Source organism: Pseudophryne corroboree, chromosome 6, assembly GCF_028390025.1.
Source record: "Pseudophryne corroboree isolate aPseCor3 chromosome 6, aPseCor3.hap2, whole genome shotgun sequence".
Taxonomy (NCBI): Eukaryota; Metazoa; Chordata; class Amphibia; order Anura; family Myobatrachidae; genus Pseudophryne; species Pseudophryne corroboree.
In genome coordinates this window covers 271056147-271077698 of record NC_086449.1, presented here as the reverse complement: position 1 = coordinate 271077698, position 21552 = coordinate 271056147, and the positions used below count along the sequence as shown (strand labels likewise).

At 47.5% G+C, this 21552-nt stretch overlaps 1 protein-coding gene across 10 annotated transcripts in view; it reads right to left on the bottom strand.

The window, feature by feature from the left end:
* The window catches only part of FAM227B (family with sequence similarity 227 member B), a 1159103-nt gene that overhangs the window by 366215 nt on the left and 771336 nt on the right, over nucleotides 1–21552 (bottom strand). The gene's annotated exons all lie outside the window — the stretch shown is intronic.

Below are 21552 nucleotides of genomic sequence, written 5' to 3'. Positions count from 1 at the left end.
GGAAGTCTGGAGGGTACTGTAAGGGGTAAGTGTTTGTATGTTCTTTTGTACTTGGTGTGGTCTGGAAGAAGGAGCTAATAGCTCCGAAACGTTACTAATAAACCAGCATTTTTTGCCTATTACAAACCCTGTGAGTGCCGTGTTACACCGACTTTGGAGAACTATACAATTAGGACTCTGGCACCGGGGGACGTTGTGTTGCTATCGAGTGCCGACTGAATTGGAGGACTATATATATATATATATATATATATATGCATGTTTAATATGCTATGTATATGTATGTGTGTGTTGTATGTATGTATGTATGTATGTATGTATGTATGTATATATATATATATATATATATATATATATACATACACACATACACACACACACACACACACACACACACACACACACACACACACACTAGTTTTACGGACCCAGCATATACTGGGTCACCTCAGTCCCCACCCCCGTGATTGGCCACCCCCGTGGTTTGCTCCGCCCAGTTCTGGAAACCTCCCCATGCAAATCCTGCGTTTGCCACTGCGCTAAGCTGCGCTTACTTATGGGAAATTCACATGTGAGACCTAGAATTTAATGTGAGTCATAGCAAACTGTTTAAGTGCAGCACCATGTCCCAATTTAAACCTCTCACCATACAACTAATGGCAATTTAGTGTAAAGATAAAGCTAAAACATTAAAAACATGGACATTCATTCATCATGTTTCTAGGTGAGACTCCATATTTACAACGGGTGTCCTTTACTATGACCATTTCAAAAATTCTCCACATTACATTGCCTTTGTGCATTTTCATATTTCTCCCAAATTAGATACCATTAAACTGAGCCAGAGCTGAATGTTCACCTGTATGCAGAATATATCTTGCATGTTTTCATATTGTGCATACTCTGTAACCGAGTGTAGGCATTAACAAACAAAGCAGAGTTATATGCATTTCAATCACATCTCTACTTGCAACTAAGGGGGAATACTGGGCTGTTAAAGTGTGTTCTAACGGGTTCGGTATGGGATCCTGGCTGCCGGGTTGCTGGTAGTCACATGACCCACACCGGCATCTTGACACTGAGAATGCAGACAGGTGACGGGGTAATTATTTTACCCCTCCCCTGTCCCCCACCCAAACTCACCTGGGATGGCGGCTAGGGCTAAGCAGTGTCGGACTGGGGCATGAAGGGGCTGGGGAAATCGGGGCCGATATCGCATCGAAGGCAACCCACAAGTGTATGGGCACCATTAGACTAAAGGTGTGTACACACTGAGATAAATCTGTAAGATTTTGACTTTATAGTCAAAATCTTGTGAAAAGTTAGTGCATACCTCAAGGTTTTACGCAGCTTGCGATACAGATTCGATCCCGATGCACGCTCCCGTGGGGTCGGTATCGTAAGCCTAGATAGACTGTGCAGGTAAGTCAATCTTGACTATCTAGTGTACTATCTAATACAAAGTATAGTCAAAATTGGCATTTAGTCAAAATCGTACATAGACAAAATCTCAAGCGCAGAGAGTCAAAATCTGTCCTATCTGTGCTATCTGGGCTCTGGGGGAGTTCAAGGGAAATCTTAGTCAAAATCGAGTCAAGATCTCACAGTGTGTACACACCTTCAGTGGTGGTAGCTACGGCTAACCCCCTCCCCCTTTAGTGCCTAACCGTAACCCTCCTGGGCCCAAATCCTAACAGTGACCCAGATACTTACCTTCAGGATGGTGGCGGTCAGTGTTCCTGGGCCGGTATTCCGAGAGGTGTCAGGATTCTGGCTTCGGTAATTTCTAACATAAGCTATGTACAGTAAGGGTATGTTGACAGAACTGTAGGCTATGCAAAGTTGGATGGAAGTGCAAATATGCATGCACACAGGGCAGTAGAGAGCCTGGCTGGGCCCAGGTACTTCTCAGGAGCGTGATGTAACTACAGGAGGCATGGCCATGTACCCTTAGAAAAAAAATACAGAAAGTGACTCCCTGGCCATACTGCAGTCCAGCACACATCTGAGGAGAAGAGCTGCAGCTGCTGCTGCCAGGTAAAGAGGGGGAAGGGGGAATGCCAGGATAGTGAGCAATGTCAGGATCCCGGTGCCGGCATTTCGAATAGTGCCAGGATTCTGGCATCGGTATTTTGACTGCTGGGATCCTGACCGGATACTGATACCAATGTATGTGACCTATTACATACCTCCCAACATTTGAGATTCATGAAGAGGGACATCTGCGCGCGTAGAGCGTGCCCAGCCAAAAAAGGGGGCCTGGCCTATGAAAAAGGGGTTTGGCTTTGCGGCAGTGCCGCGATCGATATCCACGTCCCCATTGTTACAGTCACTGAGGGGGCATGCCCAGCGCTCTATGAACAGCTGGCATGCCCTCTCTCCCTCTGTCTCCACTGAATAGACGCTGTGAGCATGAGCACAGCATCTATTCTCTGCTGCTCTGCTAAGCAGAGCAGCAGTGACAGGAACCTCCCAACTGCCCCCCCCCCCCCCCCCCCCCAGCAGGACAGTCCCAAAAAAACGGGACTGTCCCGTGAAAATCGGGACAGTTGGGAGGTATGCTGTTATAATACAATTCTATTGAATCCAAGTACTGGCTACCTGATTAAATTGAACATGAAAAAAGAAAGAAAACGTAAACAGGCACACGCTCACTGTGGAATATTATACAGGTTGAGTATCCCTTATCCAAAATGCTTGGGACCAGAAGTATTTTGGATATCGGATTTTTCCGTATTTTGGAATAATTGCATACCATAATTAGATATCATGGCGATGGGACCTAAGTCTAAGCACAGAATGCATTTATGTTTCATATAAACACAGCCTGAAGGTCATTTTAGCCAATATTTTAATAACTTTGTGCATTAAACAAAGTGTGTCTACATTCACACAATTCATTTATGTTTCCTATACACCTTATACACACTGCCTGAAGGTCATTTAATACAATAATTTTAATAACTTTGCGTATTAAACAAAGTTTGTGTACATTGAGCCATCAGAAAACAAAGGTTTCACTATCTAACTCTCACTCAAAAAATTCCGTATTTCGGAATATTTGAATTTGGGATACTCAACCTGTATGTACATAATTATTGGCCACTATATATATATATATATATATACACATATATATATATATATATATATATATATATTTACTGTTTTATTTCTGTATTCAGAAAACTGTATAAGTACAGTTTTGATATGGCGCATGCTCTTACGCAAAAAGATCTATAGTATATTTATTTATTGCCAGTTATTTATATAGCGCACACATATTCCACAGCACTTTACAGACAATATTTGCCTACTGCCCCAGTGGAGCTTACAATCTATATTCTCTGTCACGTGTACACGCACACACATTTACACTAGGGTTAATATTGTTGGGAGCCAATTAACCTACCAGTATATATTTGGATTGTGGGAGGAAACCAGAGTACCCGGAGGAAACCCACGCAAGTAAAGTACGGGGAGAATATACAAACTCTGCACAGTTGGGGATGGTGGGAACTGAACCCATGACCTCAGTGCTGTGAGGCAGTAATGCTAACCATTACACCATCCGTACTGCCCAATATTGCATACTCAACTTGATATGAAGTGATTTGTCTTATTGCATGTCTACTAAGCTACTTATTCGTTAAGCCTTCCTGAATTGTGTCAGCATAGGTAAAGAAATAATCTGTTTGAAGTTGAATTATGCTTTTCATAGTTAAACTGGGTATTTATAAAATGTGCAAGCAATTCTTAGCATTCTCGCATTGCTGTCAATAATCAATGTGCAAAAAAATAGGCAGCCTGGAAAAATTATAGCTGTTTGCTCACATAAAGGGTTGGAATGCCCCGGGGCCCCTGCACTCTTGAGCTACTGTAAACTTTAATCATTTCTAATTTGGCTTGTTTTACTACAGTGTGTTTGATCTGCATGCTTTAGTGCAGTTTTAAAACATGTTCTATAGACATTTACTATGCTGACCATCTGGTTAGCACCAATCAAGTGGCCTAAGAGATCGCTTCATCTGTCAGAGGATTTATTTTGCTTTAGCTCCACATTTCTGATAGGCGTAATAAAACAAGTGTCCCATTTAAGATATGCTCTATGTCAGTTTTTTTTTTTTATTCAGAGCAGGGGCGTTTCTAAAGAGGAGGAGGCCCATGTGCAGGCTCCAGCTGGGTCCCCTCCTCTCTAGCCGGCAGCACTGTTTAGACTGTGGGCACTAGGGTCCCTAGGGGACCTTAGCGCTGTCCCAGAGTATACAGCGCATGCGCAGATCTCCGGGAAAATGTTGTGGTGGCCATTTTTCCAGTGATTTACCTACTGCACATGCGCGAAACACTGGGAAAACGGCGCTGCACCATTTTCCCAGTGATTTCGTCAGCGCTGGTGCTGCGCCACAGGACTCCGGAGTGTAAGTATTTCTATTAATGGGTGCAGAGTTTGCGGTGTGGGGCCCCCTGGACCCCCGAGGGCCAGTGTGCACCGCGCACACAGCGCTCATTATAAATACACCAGTGATTCAGAGGAATATGGGCCTGATAACTTAGATCAGGGATGGGGAACCTTTGGCCCTCCAGCTGTTGTTGAATTCACATCCCAGCATGACCTGCAACTGTTTTAGCATGGCCAAATAGCAAAACTGTAGCAAGGCATGCTGGTATGTGTAGTTCAACAACAGCTGGAGGGCCAAAGGTTCCCCACCCCTGACTTAGATGGACGGAAATGCAATGCTGCATGCAAGGAGGGACATGCAGGAGACATCTTAGTAGAAGAGACGCCTCCTGTATGTAGCTTCGATCCCAGTACTGCGACCAGTGTCGCAAGCTGGGATCCAATATCGCGACCATCGGTCCATGCAGTTGGCCAGTTTACTTAGCTGACTGACAGAAGCAGGGGTTGCGAGGCCAGGAAGTCTGCGTGGTGACACCTGCAGTCAGGTCTGAATCAGGTCCAATGTCATAAGGAACAAAATGAAAAGAATAAACTTAATTAGGCAGCATGATTTTGTACATGAGGTCAGTCTAATGGTGCCCATACACTTATGAGATAATCGGTGCTAGCCTTCGATTTCGACCACATCTGTGAGAGAAATCGAAGGATTGTATGCACATTTTAGGTACCGTGAGTTGCGATGCGCAGGAACGCCGGTCGAATATCGCGTCTCAAGATATTATGTGCGGCACATGAGATATATTGCACTGCGATGTGCGATGGGCACCTGCCAGGAGCGGCCAGAGGCCGCTCCCACTCGGCGGTGACGTGCCCTTCACGTGATTACCATGCGATCTATTGCATGATCGCATGGTAACCACTTTGGCAGTTCAGGTGCGATTTGATCGCACCTGAACTGCCGGTGCGATGCCCCGCGATGTTGTGTCGCGGGGAATCGCACAAGTGCATGGCCAGCATAAGAGAGAGATAAAGGAAGGCAGTGTTGTAACATGGGCATGGTGATTTGTAAAATTGCTCATCAAATAAATAATCAACATTTATTGCTAAGAAACTGATGTTTTTCCTCCAGAAAGCGTGCTAGCGGTACAGTTGTATTCCTATAGTAAGGGTATATATAAATTGTGAATCTTGAAAAGTAGAGATGTGTGGCGGGCACTTTTCGGGTTTTGGTTTTGGTTCTAATTCCACGCTCGTGTTTTGGTTTTGGGTTGGTTTTGCCAAAACCACCCATTCGTGTTTTGGTTTTGGATCTGGATGATTTTTGAAAAAACAACAACATAAAAACAGCTAAAATCACAGAATTTGGGGGTAATTTTGATCCTACGGTATTATTAACCTCAATAACATTCATTTCCACTCATTTCCAGTCTATTTTGAACACCTCACAATATTGTTTTTAGGCCAAAAGGTTGCACCAAGGTGGCTGTATGACTAAGCTAAGCGACACAAGTGTGCGGCACAAACACCTGGCCCATCTAGGAGTGGGACTGCAGTGTCAGACAGGATGGCAGATTTAAAAAATAGGCCCCAAACAGCACATCATGCAAAGAAGAAAAAGAAGTGCACCGAGGTTGCTGTATGACTAAGCTAAGCGACACAACCACCTGGCCCATCTAGTAGTGGCACTGCAGTGGCCTAATGTTGAAAGTGGCCTGTAATTTTTCAGTCCACTGACAGCATCTCCTGCACGCCCCTGTCATTTAAAAAAAATCTTCAATTGGTGGACTTATATGGCAGTACCCCTGGTGTAATACAGCAGTACCCCTGGACTTATACGGCAGTGTCAGACAGGATGGCACTTTAAAAAACCATACCCCAAACAGCACATGATGCAAAGATGAAAAAAGAGGTGCACCAAGGTAGCTGTATGACTAAGCTAAGCGACACAAGTGTGTGGCACAAACACCTGGCCCATCTAGGAGTGGCACTGCAGTGTCAGACAGGAGGGCAGATATTTAAAAAAAAGGCCCCAAACAGCACATCATGCAAAGATGTTAAAGAGGTGCAATGAGGTAGCTGTATGACTAAGCTAAGCGACACAAACAATTGGCCCATCTAGGAGTGGCATTGAAGTGTCAGACAGGAGGGCACTTAAAAAACAAAATAGTACCCAAACAGCACATCATGCCAAGAAGTAAAAGAGGGCAATGAGGTAGCTGTATGACTAAGCTAAGCAACACAAGTGTACGGCACAAATACCTGGTCCATCTAGGGTTGGCACTGCAGTCCCACTGCACTAATGGCAGATACCGGATGCACGTCTAACACCAGCATAGTTGTTATGGCCTCAGTAATCGGCTTTGCAACAGGGTATATTTTATATATATATATATATATATATATATATATATATATATACACATACATACACACACACACACACACACACACACACACACTGCTGAAAAAAATTAAGGGAACACTTAAACAACACAGTGTAACTCCAAGTCAATCACACTTCTGTGAAATCAAACTGTCCACTTAGGAAGCAAAACTGATTGACAATCAATTTCACATGCTGTTGTGCAAATGGAATAGACAACAGGTGGAAATTATAGGTAATTAGCAGGACACCCCCAATAATGGAGTTGTTCTGCAGGTGGTGACCACAGACCACTTCTCAGCTCCTACGCTTTCTGGCTGATGTTTTGGTCACTTTTGAAAACTGGCAGTGCTTTCACTCTAGTGGTAGCATGAGACGGAGTCTACAACCCACACAAGTGGCTCAGGTAGTGCAGCTCATCCAGGATGGCACATCAATGCGAGCTGTGGCAAGAAGGTTTGCTGTGTCTGTCAGCGTAGTGTCCAGAGCATGGAGGCACTACCAGGAGACAGGCCAGTACATCAGGAGACGTGGAGGAGGCCGTAGGAGGGCAACAACCCAGCAGCAGGACCGCTACCTCCGACCTTTGTGCAAGGAGGAACAGGAGGAGCACTGCCAGAGCCCTGCAAAATGACCTCCAGCAAGCCACAAATGTGCATGTGTCTACTCAAATGATCAGAAACAGACTCCATGAGGGTGGTATGAGGGCCCGACGTCCACAGGTGGGGGTTGTGCTTACAGCCCAACACCGTGCAGGACGTTTGGCATTTGCCAGAGAACACCAAGATTGGCAAATTCGCCACTGGCTCCCTGTGCTCTTCACAGATGAAAGCAAGTTCTCACTGAGCACATGTGACAGACGTGACAGAGTCTGGAGACGCCAAGGAGAACGTTCTGCTGCCTGCAACATCCTCCAGCATGACCGGTTTGGCAGTGGGTCAGTAAAGGTGTGGGGTGGCATTTCTTTGGGGGGCCGCACAGCCCTCCATGTGCTCACCAGAGGTAGCCTGACTGCCATTAGGTACCGATATGAGATCCTCAGACCCCTTGTGAGACCATATGCTGGTGCGGTTAGCCCTGGGTTCCTCCTAATGCAAGACAATGCTAGACCTCATGTGGCTGGAGTGTGTCAGCAGTTCCTGCAAGACGAAGGCATTGATGCTATGGACTGGCCCGCCGGTTCCCCTGACCTGAATCCAATTGAGCACATTTGGGACATCATGTCTCGCTCCATCCACCAACGCCACGTTGCACTACCGGCTGTCCAGGAGTTGGCGGATGCTTTAGTCCAGGTCTGGGAGGAGATCCCTCAGGAGACCATCCGCCACCTCATCAGGAGCATGCCCAGGCGTTGTAGGGAGGTCATACAGGCACGTGGAGGCCACACACACTACTGAACCTCATTTTGACTTGTTTTAAGGACATTACATCAAAGTTGGATCAGCCTGTAGTGTGTTTTTCCACTTTAATTTTGAGTGTGACTCCAAATCCAGACCTGCATGGGTTAATAAATTTGATTTCCATTGATCATTTTTGTGTGAATTTGTTGTCAGCACATTCAACTATGTAAAGGACAAAGTATTTAATAAGAATATTTCATTCATTCAGATCTAGGATGTGTTAAGTGTTCCCTTTATTTTTTTGAGCAGTATATATATATATATATATATATATATATATATATATACTGCTCAAAAAAATAAAGGGAACACTAAAATAACACATCCTAGATCTGAATGAATAAAATATTCTTATTAAATACTTTGTTCTTTACATAGTTGAATGTGCTGACAACAAAATCACACAAAAATTATCAATGGAAATCAAATTTATTAACCCATGGAGGTCTGGATTTGGAGTCACCCTCAAAATTAAAGTGGAAAAACACACTACAGGCTGATCCAACTTTGATGTAATGTCCTTAAAACAAGTCAAAATGAGGCTCAGTAGTGTGTGTGGCCTCCACGTGCCTGTATGACCTCCCTACAACGCCTGGGCATGCTCCTGATGAGGTGGCAGATGGTCTCCTGAGGGATCTCCTCCCAGACCTGGACTAAAGCATCCGCCAACTCCTGGACAGTCTGTGGTGCAATGGATGGAGCGAGACATGATGTCCCAGATGTGCTCAATTGGATTCAGGTCTGGGGAACGGGCGGGCCAGTCCATAGCATCAATGCCTTCGTCTTGCAGGAACTGCTGACACACTCCAGCCACATGAGGTGTAGTATTGTCTTGCATTAGGAGGAACCCAGGGCCAACCGCACCAGCCAGGGCCGTTTCTAGACAATTTGGCTCCCAGTGCGAGATTTCAAAATGCGCCCCCCCCTCCCCTATTGCTCTAAAAAAAAAAAAAAAAGTGTGCCCCCCCCCATATAGCCATAAAAAGAAAAAGCATGCGCGCGCCTTAGGCGCGCGCGCTCCCGACAAGGGTGTGTGGCCTGATTAAAATGGGCGTGGTCTCATTAAAGTGGGCATGGCCTCATCTGATATCATCACACCCACCACAGTGGGGAAAAAATAAAAATAAAAAAGTCCCCTTTTTACACATTACAGCAGGCAAGTGTCCCCATATTACACAGCGCGGCAGGCAGGTGTCCCCATTTTACACAGCGCGGCAGGCAGGTGTCCCCATTTTACACAGCGCGGAAGGCTGGTATCCCCATTTTACACAGTACGCAGGCAGGTATCCCCATTTTACACAGTACGCAGGCAGGTGCCCCCATTTTACACAGTACGCAGGCAGGTATCCCCATTTTACAAAGTACAGCAGGCAGGTATCCCCATTTTACACAGCACGGCAGGCAGATATCCCCATTTTACACAGCACGGCAGGCAGATATCCCCATTTTACACAGTACGCAGGCAGGTGCCCCCATATTACACAGTACGCAGGCAGGTGCCCCCATATTACACAGTGTGGCAGGCAGGTGCCCCCATATTACACAGTGTGGCAGGCAGGTGCCCCCATATTACACAGTACGCAGGCAGGTGCCCCCATATTACACAGTGTGGCAGGCAGGTGCCCCCATATTACACAGTGTGGCAGGCAGGTGCCCCCATATTACACAGTACGCAGGCAGGTGCCCCCATATTACACAGTACGCAGGCAGGTGCCCCCATATTACACAGTGTGGCAGGCAGGTATCCCCATAGGCAGTAGAGATGAGCGCCTGAAATTTTTCGGGTTTTGTGTTTTGGTTTTGGGTTCGGTTCCGCGGCCGTGTTTTGGGTTCGACCGCGTTTTGGCAAAACCTCACCGAATTTTTTTGGTCGGATTCGGGTGTGTTTTGGATTCGGGTGTTTTTTTCAAAAAACCCTAAAAAACAGCTTAAATCATAGAATTTGGGGGTCATTTTGATCCCATATTATTATTAACCTCAAAAACCATAATTTCCACTCATTTTCAGTCTATTCTGAATACCTCACACCTCACAATATTATTTTTAGTCCTAAAATTTGCACCGAGGTCGCTGGATGACTAAGCTAAGCGACCCTAGTGGCCGACACAAACACCTGGCCCATCTAGGAGTGGCACTGCAGTGTCACGCAGGATGTCCCTTCCAAAAAACCCTCCCAAACAGCACATGACGCAAAGAAAAAAAGAGGCGCAATGAGGTAGCTGTGTGAGTAAGATTAGTGGCCGACACAAACACCGGGCCCATCTAGGAGTGGCACTGCAGTGTCACGCAGGATGGCCCTTCCAAAAAACCCTCCCCAAACAGCACGACGCAAAGAAAAAAAGAGGCGCAATGAGGTAGCTGTGTGAGTAAGATTAGCGACCCTAGTGGCCGACACAAACACCGGGCCCATCTAGGAGTGGCACTGCAGTGTCACGCAGGATGTCCCTTCCAAAAAACCCTCCCCAAACAGCACATGACGCAAAGAAAAAAAGAGGCGCAATGAGGTAGCTGTGTGAGTAAGATTAGCGACCCTAGTGGCCGACACAAACACCGGGCCCATCTAGGAGTGGCACTGCAGTGTCACGCAGGATGGCCCTTCCAAAAAACACTCCCCAAACAGCACATGACGCAAAGAAAAAAAGAGGCGCAATGAGGTAGCTGACTGTGTGAGTAAGATAAGCGACCCTAGTGGCCGACACAAACACCGGGCCCATTTAGGAGTGGCACTGCAGTGTCGCGCAGGATGTCCCTTCCAAAAAACCCTCCCCAAACAGCACATGACGCAAAGAAAAATAAAAGAAAAAAGAGGTGCAAGATGGAATTGTCCTTGGGCCCTCCCACCCACCCTTATGTTGTATAAACAAAACAGGACATGCACACTTTAACCAACCCATCATTTCAGTGACAGGGTCTGCCACACGACTGTGACTGATATGACGGGTTGGTTTGGACCCCCCCCCCAAAAAAAGAAGCAATTAATCTCTCCTTGCACAAACTGGCTCTACAGAGGCAAGATGTCCACCTCATCATCATCCTCCGATATATCACCGTGTACATCCCCCTCCTCACAGATTATCAATTCGTCCCCACTGGAATCCACCATCTCAGCTCCCTGTGTACTTTGTGGAGGCAATTGCTGCTGGTCAATGTCTCCGCGGAGGAATTGATTATAATTCATTTTAATGAACATCATCTTCTCCACATTTTCTGGATGTAACCTCGTACGCCGATTGCTGACAAGGTGAGCGGCGGCACTAAACACTCTTTCGGAGTACACACTTGTGGGAGGGCAACTTAGGTAGAATAAAGCCAGTTTGTGCAAGGGCCTCCAAATTGCCTCTTTTTCCTGCCAGTATAAGTACGGACTGTGTGACGTGCCTACTTGGATGCGGTCACTCATATAATCCTCCACCATTCTTTCAATGTTGAGAGAATCATATGCAGTGACAGTAGACGACATGTCCGTAATCGTTGTCAGGTTCTTCAGTCCGGACCAGATGTCAGCATCAGCAGTCGCTCCAGACTGCTCTGCATCACCGCCAGCGGGTGGGCTCGGAATTCTGAGCCTTTTCCTCGCACCCCCAGTTGCGGGAGAATGTGAAGGAGGAGATGTTGACAGGTCGCGTTCCGCTTGACTTGACAATTTTCTCACCAGCAGGTCTTTCAACCCCAGCAGACTTGTGTCTGCCGGAAAGAGAGATCCAAGGTAGGTTTTAAATCTAGGATCGAGCACGGTGGCCAAAATGTAGTGCTCTGATTTCAACAGATTGACCACCCGTGAATCCTTGTTAAGCGAATTAAGGGCTCCATCCACAAGTCCCACATGCCTAGCGGAATCGCTCCGTGTTAGCTCCTCCTTCAATGTCTCCAGCTTCTTCTGCAAAAGCCTGATGAGGGGAATGACCTGACTCAGGCTGGCAGTGTCTGAACTGACTTCACGTGTGGCAAGTTCAAAGGGCATCAGAACCTTGCACAACGTTGAAATCATTCTCCACTGCACTTGAGACAGGTGCATTCCACCTCCTATATCGTGCTCAATTGTATAGGCTTGAATGGCCTTTTGCTGCTCCTCCAACCTCTGAAGCATATAGAGGGTTGAATTCCACCTCGTTACCACTTCTTGCTTCAGATGATGGCAGGGCAGGTTCAGTAGTTTTTGGTGGTGCTCCAGTCTTCTGTACGTGGTGCCTGTACGCCGAAAGTGTCCCGCAATTCTTCTGGCCACCGACAGCATCTCTTGCACGCCCCTGTCGTTTTTTAAAAAATTCTGCACCACCAAATTCAAGGTATGTGCAAAACATGGGACGTGCTGGAATTTTCCCATATTTAATGCACACACAATATTGCTGGCGTTGTCCGATGCCACAAATCCACAGGAGAGTCCAATTGGGGTAAGCCATTCTGCGATGATCTTCCTCAGTTGCCGTAAGAGGTTTTCAGCTGTGTGCGTATTCTGGAAAGCGGTGATACAAAGCGTAGCCTGCCTAGGAAAGAGTTGGCGTTTGCGAGATGCTGCTACTGGTGCCGCCGCTGCTGTTCTTGCGGCGGGAGTCCATACATCTACCCAGTGGGCTGTCACAGTCATATAGTCCTGACCCTGCCCTGCTCCACTTGTCCACATGTCCGTGGTTAAGTGGACATTGGGTACAACTGCATTTTTTAGGACACTGGTGAGTCTTTTTCTGACGTCCGTGTACATTCTCGGTATCGCCTGCCTACAGAAGTGGAACCTAGATGGTATTTGGTAACGGGGGCACACTGCCTCAATAAATTGTCTAGTTCCCTGTGAACTAACGGCGGATACCGGACGCACGTCTAACACCAACATAGTTGTCAAGGACTCATTTATCCGCTTTGCAACAGGATGACTGCTGTGATATTTCATCTTCCTCGCAAAGGACTGTTGGACAGTCAATTGCTTACTGGAAGTAGTACAAGTGGGCTTACGACTTCCCCTCTGGGATGACCATCGACTCCCAGCAGCAACAACAGCAGCGCCAGCAGCAGTAGGCGTTACACGCAAGGATGCATCGGAGGAATCCCAGGCAGGAGAGGACTCGTCAGAATTGCCAGTGACATGGCCTGCAGGACTATTGGCATTCCTGGGGAAGGAGGAAATTGACACTGAGGGAGTTGGTGGGGTGGTTTGCGTGAGCTTGGTTACAAGAGGAAGGGATTTACTGGTCAGTGGACTGCTTCCGCTGTCGGCCCAAGTTTTTGAACTTGTCACTGACTTATTATGAATGCGCTGCAGGTGACGTATAAGGGAGGATGTTCCGAGGTGGTTAACGTCCTTACCCCTACTTATTACAGCTTGACAAAGGGAACACACGGCTTGACACCTGTTGTCCGCATTTCTGGTGAAATACTTCCACACCGAAGAGCTGATTTTTTTGGTATTTTCACCAGGCATGTCAACGGCCCTATTCCTCCCACGGACAACAGGTGTCTCCCCGGGTGCCTGACTTAAACAAACCACCTCACCATCAGAATCCTCCTGGTCAATTTCCTCCCCAGCGCCAGCAACACCCATATCCTCCTCATCCTGGTGTACTTCAACACTGACATCTTCAATCTGACTATCAGGAACTGGACTGCGGGTGCTCCTTCCAGCACTTGCAGGGGGCGTGCAAATGGTGGAAGGCGCATGCTCTTCACGTCCAGTGTTGGGAAGGTCAGGCATCGCAACCGACACAATTGGACTCTCCTTGTGGATTTGGGATTTCGAAGAACGCACAGTTCTTTGCGGTGCTACTGCTTTTGCTAGCTTGAGTCTTTTCATTTTTCTAGCGAGAGGCTGAGTGCCTCCATACTCATGTGAAGCTGAACCACTAGCCATGAACATAGGCCAGGGCCTCAGCCGTTCCTTGCCACTCCGTGTGGTAAATGGCATATTGGCAAGTTTACGCTTCTCCGACGACAATTTTATTTTAGGTTTTGGAGTCCTTTTTTTACTGATATTTGGTGTTTTGGATTTGACATGCTCTGTACTATGACATTGGGCATCGGCCTTGGCAGACGACGTTGCTGGCATTTCATCGTCTTGGCCATGACTAGTGGCAGCAGCTTCAGCACGAGGTGGAAGTGGATCTTGATCTTTCCCTAATTTTGGAACCTCAACATTTTTGTTCTCCATATTTTAATAGGCACAACTAAAAGGCACCTCAGGTAAACAATGGAGATGGATGGATACTAGTATACAATTATGGATGGACTGCTGAGTGCCGACACAGAGGTAGCTACAGCCGTGGACTACCGTACTGTACTGTGTCTGCTGCTAATATAGACTGGTTGATAAAGAGATGTAGTAGTAGTAGTAGTATGTATGTATAAAGAAGAAAGAAAAAAAAAACCACGGTTAGGTGGTATACAATTATGGACGGACTGCCCAGTGCCGACACAGAGGTAGCTACAGCCGTGGACTACCGTACTGTACTGTGTCTGCTGCTAATATAGACTGGTTGATAAAGAGATGTAGTAGTAGTAGTATGTATGTATAAAGAAGAAAGAAAAAAAAACCACGGGTAGGTGGTATACAATTATGGACGGACTGCCCAGTGCCGACACAGAGGTAGCTACAGCCGTGGACTACCGTACTGTACTGTGTCTGCTGCTAATATAGACTGGTTGATAAAGAGATGTAGTAGTAGTAGTATGTATGTATAAAGAAGAAAGAAAAAAAAACCACGGGTAGGTGGTATACAATTATGGACGGACTGCCCAGTGCCGACACAGAGGTAGCTACAGCCGTGGACTACCGTACTGTACTGTGTCTGCTGCTAATATAGACTGGTTGATAAAGAGATGTAGTAGTAGTAGTAGTATGTATGTATAAAGAAGAAAGAAAAAAAAAAACACGGGTAGGTGGTATACAATTATGGACGGACTGCCCAGTGCCGACACAGAGGTAGCTACAGCCGTGGACTACCGTACTGTACTGTGTCTGCTGCTAATATAGACTGGTTGATAAAGAGATGTAGTAGTAGTAGTATGTATGTATAAAGAAGAAAGAAAAAAAAACCACGGGTATGTGGTATACAATTATGGACGGACTGCCCAGTGCCGACACAGAGGTAGCTACAGCCGTGAACTACCGTACTGTGTCTGCTGCGACTGGATGATAAATAATGATATAAAAAATATATATATATCACTACTGCAGCCGGACAGGTATATATTATATAATGACGGACCTGCTGGACACTGTCTGTCAGCAGAATGAGTTTTTTATAGAATAAAAAAAAAAACACCACACAAGTGAAGTCACACGACGAGTGTTTAACTTTTTCAGGCAATCACAATATAGTATACTATACTACTAACTATACTGGTGGTCAGTGTGGTCAGGTCACTGGTCAGTCACACTGGCAGTGGCACTCCTGCAGCAAAAGTGTGCACTGTTTAATTTTAATAATAATATGTACTCCTGGCTCCTGCTATAACCTATAACTGGCACTGCAGTGCTCCCCAGTCTCCCCCACAATTATAAGATGTGTGAGCTGAGCACAGTCAGATACGAGTGTTTAACTTTTTCAGGCAATCACAATATAGTATACTATACTACTAACTATACTGGTGGTCAGTGTGGTCAGGTCACTGGTCAGTCACACTGGCAGTGGCACTCCTGCAGCAAAAGTGTGCACTGTTTAATTTTAATAATAATATGTACTCCTGGCTCCTGCTATAACCTATAACTGGCACTGCAGTGCTCCCCAGTCTCCCCCACAATTATAAGATATGTGAGCTGAGCACAGTCAGATACGAGTGTTTAACTTTTTCAGGCAATCACAATATAGTATACTATACTACTAACTATACTGGTGGTCAGTGTGGTCAGGTCACTGGTCAGTCACACTGGCAGTGGCACTCCTGCAGCAAAAGTGTGCACTGTTTAATTTTAATAATAATATGTACTCCTGGCTCCTGCTATAACCTATAACTGGCACTGCAGTGCTCCCCAGTCTCCCCCACAATTATAAGATGTGTGAGCTGAGCACAGTCAGATATATACATAGATGATGATGCAGCACACTGGGCTGAGCAGTGCACACAGATATGGTATGTGACTGAGTCACTGTGTATCGTTTTTTTCAGGCAGAGAACGGATATATTAAATAAAACTGCACTGTCTGGTGGTCACTGTGGTCAGTCACTAGTAAACTCTGCACTCTCTACACAGTTCTACAGTACTCCTAATCTCCAGTAAATCAGGTCAATCTCTCTCTCTCTCTCTTCTAATCTAAATGGAGAGGACGCCAGCCACGTCCTCTCCCTATCAATCTCAATGCACGTGTGAAAATGGCGGCGACGCGCGGCTCCTTATATAGAATCCGAGTCTCGCGATAGAATCCGAGCCTCGCGAGAATCCGACAGCGTCATGATGACGTTCGGGCGCGCTCGGGTTAACCGAGCAAGGCGGGAAGATCCGAGTCGCTCGGACCCGTGAAAAAAAACATGAAGTTCGTGCGGGTTCGGATTCAGAGAAACCGAACCCGCTCATCTCTAATAGGCAGGTGCCCCCATATTACACAGTGTGGCAGGCAGGTATCCCCATAGGCAGGTGCCCCCATATTACACAGTGTGGCAGGCAGGTATCCCCATAGGCAGGTGCCCCCATATTACACAGTGTGGCAGGCAGGTATCCCCATAAGCAGGTGCCCCCATTTTACACAGTGCGGCAGCGGCAGGCAGGTTTCAAGCTGAGGAGAAGGAAGGGGAAGAGGGGGGGGAGAGAGAGAGAATACTTACGTCTTCCCGCTCTTCGGTCCCGCCACCTCACGTCCCTCGCGCCGGCCGCCTCCTCCTTCTTCTTGCTTCTCCTTCTCGCCTCTCCCGAGCGCTCCTGCTCGGGGGGCGGAGTTTCGCGGAATGACGCGTTTGCGTCGTGACGTCACGACGCAACGCGTCATTCCGCGAAACTCCGCCCCCCGAGCAGGAGCGCTCGGGAGAGGCGAGAAGGAGTAACATAGTGCCGCGGCGGGCGCCCCGTGCGGTTGCACGGCTCGCCCGCCCGCAGAAACGGCACTGGCACCAGCATATGGTCTCACAAGGGGTCTGAGGATCTCATCTCGGTACCTAATGGCAGCCAGGCTACCTCTGGCGAGCACATGGAGGGCTGTGCGGCCCCCAAAGAAATGCCACTCCCCACCATTACTGAAACACTGCCAAACCGGTCATGCTGGAGGATGTTGCAGGCAGCAGAACATTCTCCTTGGCGTCTCCAGACTCTGTCACGTCTGTCACATGTGCTCAGTGATAACCTGCTTTCATCTGTGAAGAGCACAGGGTGCCAGTGGCGAATTTGCCAATCTTGGTGTTCTCTGTCAAATGCCAAATGTCCTGCACGGTGTTGGGCTGTAAGCACAACCCCCACCTGTGGACGTCGGGCCCTCATACCACCCTCATGGAGTCTGTTTCTGATCGTTTGAGTAGACACATGCACATTTGTGGCTTGCTGGAGGTCATTTTGCAGGGCTCTGGCAGTGCTCCTCCTGTTCCTCCTTGCACAAAGGCGGAGGTAGCGGTCCTGCTGCTGGGTTGTTTCCCTCCTACGGCCTCCTCCACATCTCCTGATGTACTGGCCTGTCTCCTGGTAGCGCCTCCATGCTCTGGACACTACGCTGACAGACACAGCAAACCTTCTTGCCACAGCTCGCATTGATGTGCCATCCTGGATGAGCTGCACTACCTAAGCCACTTGTGTGGGTTGTAGGTAGAGATGAGCGCCTGAAATTTTTCGGGTTTTGTGTTTTGGTTTTGGGTTCGGTTCCGCGGCCGTGTTTTGGGTTCGAACGCGTTTTGGCAAAACCTCACCGAATTATTTTTGTCGGATTCGGGTGTGTTTTGGATTCGGGTGTTTTTTTCCAAAAACACTAAAAAACAGCTTAAATCATAGAATTTGGGGGTCATTTTGATCCCAAAGTATTATTAACCTCAAAAACCATAATTTACACTCATTTTCAGTCTATTCTGAATACCTCACACCTCACAATATTATTTTTAGTCCTAAAATTTGCACCGAGGTCGCTGTGTGAGTAAGATAAGCGACCCTAGTGGCCGACACAAACACCGGGCCCATCTAGGAGTGGCACTGCAGTGTCACGCAGGATGTCCCTTCCAAAAAACCCTCCCCAAACAGCACATGACGCAAAGAAAAAAAGAGGCGCAATGAGGTAGCTGTGTGAGTAAGATTAGCGACCCTAGTGGCCGACACAAACACCGGGCCCATCTAGGAGTGGCACTGCAGTGTCACGCAGGATGGCCCTTCCAAAAAACCCTCCCCAAACAGCACATGACGCAAAGAAAAAAAGAGGCGCAATGAGGTAGCTGACTGTGAGTAAGATTAGCGACCCTAGTGGCCGACACAAACACCGGGCCCATCTAGGAGTGGCACTGCAGTGTCACGCAGGATGGCCCTTCCAAAAAACCCTCCCCAAACAGCACATGACGCAAAGAAAAAAAGAGGCGCAATGAGGTAGCTGACTGTGTGAGTAAGATTAGCGACCCTAGTGGCCGACACAAACACCGGGCCCATCTAGGAGTGGCACTGCAGTGTCACGCAGGATGTCCCTTCCAAAAAACCCTCCCCAAACAGCACATGACGCAAAGAAAAAAAGAGGCGCAATGAGGTAGCTGTGTGAGTAAGATTAGCGACCCTAGTGGCCGACACAAACACCGGGCCCATCTAGGAGTGGCACTGCAGTGTCACGCAGGATGTCCCTTCCAAAAAACCCTCCCCAAACAGCACATGACGCAAAGAAAAAAAGAGGCGCAATGAGGTAGCTGACTGTGTGAGTAAGATTAGCGACCCTAGTGGCCGACACAAACACCGGGCCCATTTAGGAGTGGCACTGCAGTGTCACGCAGGATGTCCCTTCCAAAAAACCCTCCCCAATCAGCACATGATGCAAAGAAAAAGAAAAGAAAAAAGAGGTGCAAGATGGAATTATCCTTGGGCCCTCCCACCCACCCTTATGTTGTATAAACAAAACAGGACATGCACACTTTAACCAACCCATCATTTCAGTGACAGGGTCTGCCACACGACTGTGACTGATATGACGGGTTGGTTTGGACCCCCCCCCAAAAAAGAAGCAATTAATCTCTCCTTGCACAAACTGGCTCTACAGAGGCAAGATGTCCACCTCATCTTCACCCTCCGATATATCACCGTGTACATCCCCCTCCTCACAGATTATCAATTCGTCCCCACTGGAATCCACCATCTCAGCTCCCTGTGTACTTTGTGGAGGCAATTGCTGCTGGTCAATGTCTCCGCGGAGGAATTGATTATAATTCATTTTAATGAACATCATCTTCTCCACATTTTCTGGATGTAACCTCGTACGCCGATTGCTGACAAGGTGAGCGGCGGCACTAAACACTCTTTCGGAGTACACACTTGTGGGAGGGCAACTTAGGTAGAATAAAGCCAGTTTGTGCAAGGGCCTCCAAATTGCCTCTTTTTCCTGCCAGTATAAGTACGGACTGTGTGACGTGCCTACTTGGATGCGGTCACTCATATAATCCTCCACCATTCTATCAATGTTGAGAGAATCATATGCAGTGACAGTAGACGACATGTCCGTAATCGTTGTCAGGTCCTTCAGTCCGGACCAGATGTCAGCATCAGCAGTCGCTCCAGACTGCCCTGCATCACCGCCAGCGGGTGGGCTCGGAATTCTGAGCCTTTTCCTCGCACCCCCAGTTGCGGGAGAATGTGAAGGAGGAGATGTTGACAGGTCGCGTTCCGCTTGACTTGACAATTTTGTCACCAGCAGGTCTTTCAACCCCAGCAGACCAGTGTCTGCCGGAAAGAGAGATCCAAGGTAGGCTTTAAATCTAGGATCGAGCACGGTGGCCAAAATGTAGTGCTCTGATTTCAACAGATTGACCACCCGTGAATCCTTGTTAAGCGAATTAAGGGCTGCATCCACAAGTCCCACATGCCTAGCGGAATCGCTCCCTTTTAGCTCCTTCTTCAATGCCTCCAGCTTCTTCTGCAAAAGCCTGATGAGGGGAATGACCTGACTCAGGCTGGCAGTGTCTGAACTGACTTCACGTGTGGCAAGTTCAAAGGGCATCAGAACCTTGCACAACGTTGAAATCATTCTCCACTGCACTTGAGACAGGTGCATTCCATCTCCTATATCGTGCTCAATTGTATAGGCTTGAATGGCCTTTTGCTGCTCCTCCAACCTCTGAAGCATATAGAGGGTTGAATTCCACCTCGTTACCACTTCTTGCTTCAGATGATGGCAGGGCAGGTTCAGTAGTTTTTGGTGGTGCTCCAGTCTTCTGTACGTGGTGCCTGTACGCCGAAAGTGTCCCGCAATTTTTCTGGCCACCGACAGCATCTCTTGCACGCCCCTGTCGTTTTTTAAAAAATTCTGCACCACCAAATTCAAGGTATGTGCAAAACATGGGACGTGCTGGAATTTGCCCATATTTAATGCACACACAATATTGCTGGCGTTGTCCGATGCCACAAATCCACAGGAGAGTCCAATTGGGGTAAGCCATTCCGCGATGATCTTCCTCAGTTGCCGTAAGAGGTTTTCAGCTGTGTGCGTATTCTGGAAAGCGGTGATACAAAGCGTAGCCTGCCTAGGAAAGAGTTGGCGTTTGCGAGATGCTGCTACTGGTGCCGCCGCTGCTGTTCTTGCGGCGGGAGTCCATACATCTACCCAGTGGGCTGTCACAGTCATATAGTCCTGACCCTGCCCTGCTCCACTTGTCCACATGTCCGTGGTTAAGTGGACATTGGGTACAACTGCATTTTTTAGGAGACTGGTGAGTCTTTTTCTGACGTCCGTGTACATTCTCGGTATCGCCTGCCTAGAGAAGTGGAACCTAGATGGTATTTGGTAACGGGGGCACACTGCCTCAATAAATTGTCTAGTTCCCTGTGAACTAACGGCGGATACCGGACGCACGTCTAACACCAACATAGTTGTCAAGGACTCAGTTATCCGCTTTGCAGTAGGATGACTGCTGTGATATTTCATCTTCCTCGCAAAGGACTGTTGAACAGTCAATTGCTTACTGGAAGTAGTACAAGTGGGCTTACGACTTCCCCTCTGGGATGACCATCGACTCCCAGCGGCAACAACAGCAGCGCCAGCAGCAGTAGGCGTTACACGCAAGGATGCATCGGAGGAATCCCAGGCAGGAGAGGACTCGTCAGACTTGCCAGTGACATGGCCTGCAGGACTATTGGCATTCCTGGGGAAGGAGGAAATTGACACTGAGGGAGTTGGTGGGGTGGTTTGCGTGAGCTTGGTTACAAGAGGAAGGGATTTACTGGTCAGTGGACTGCTTCCGCTGTCACCCAAAGTTTTTGAACTTGTCACTGACTTATTATGAATGCG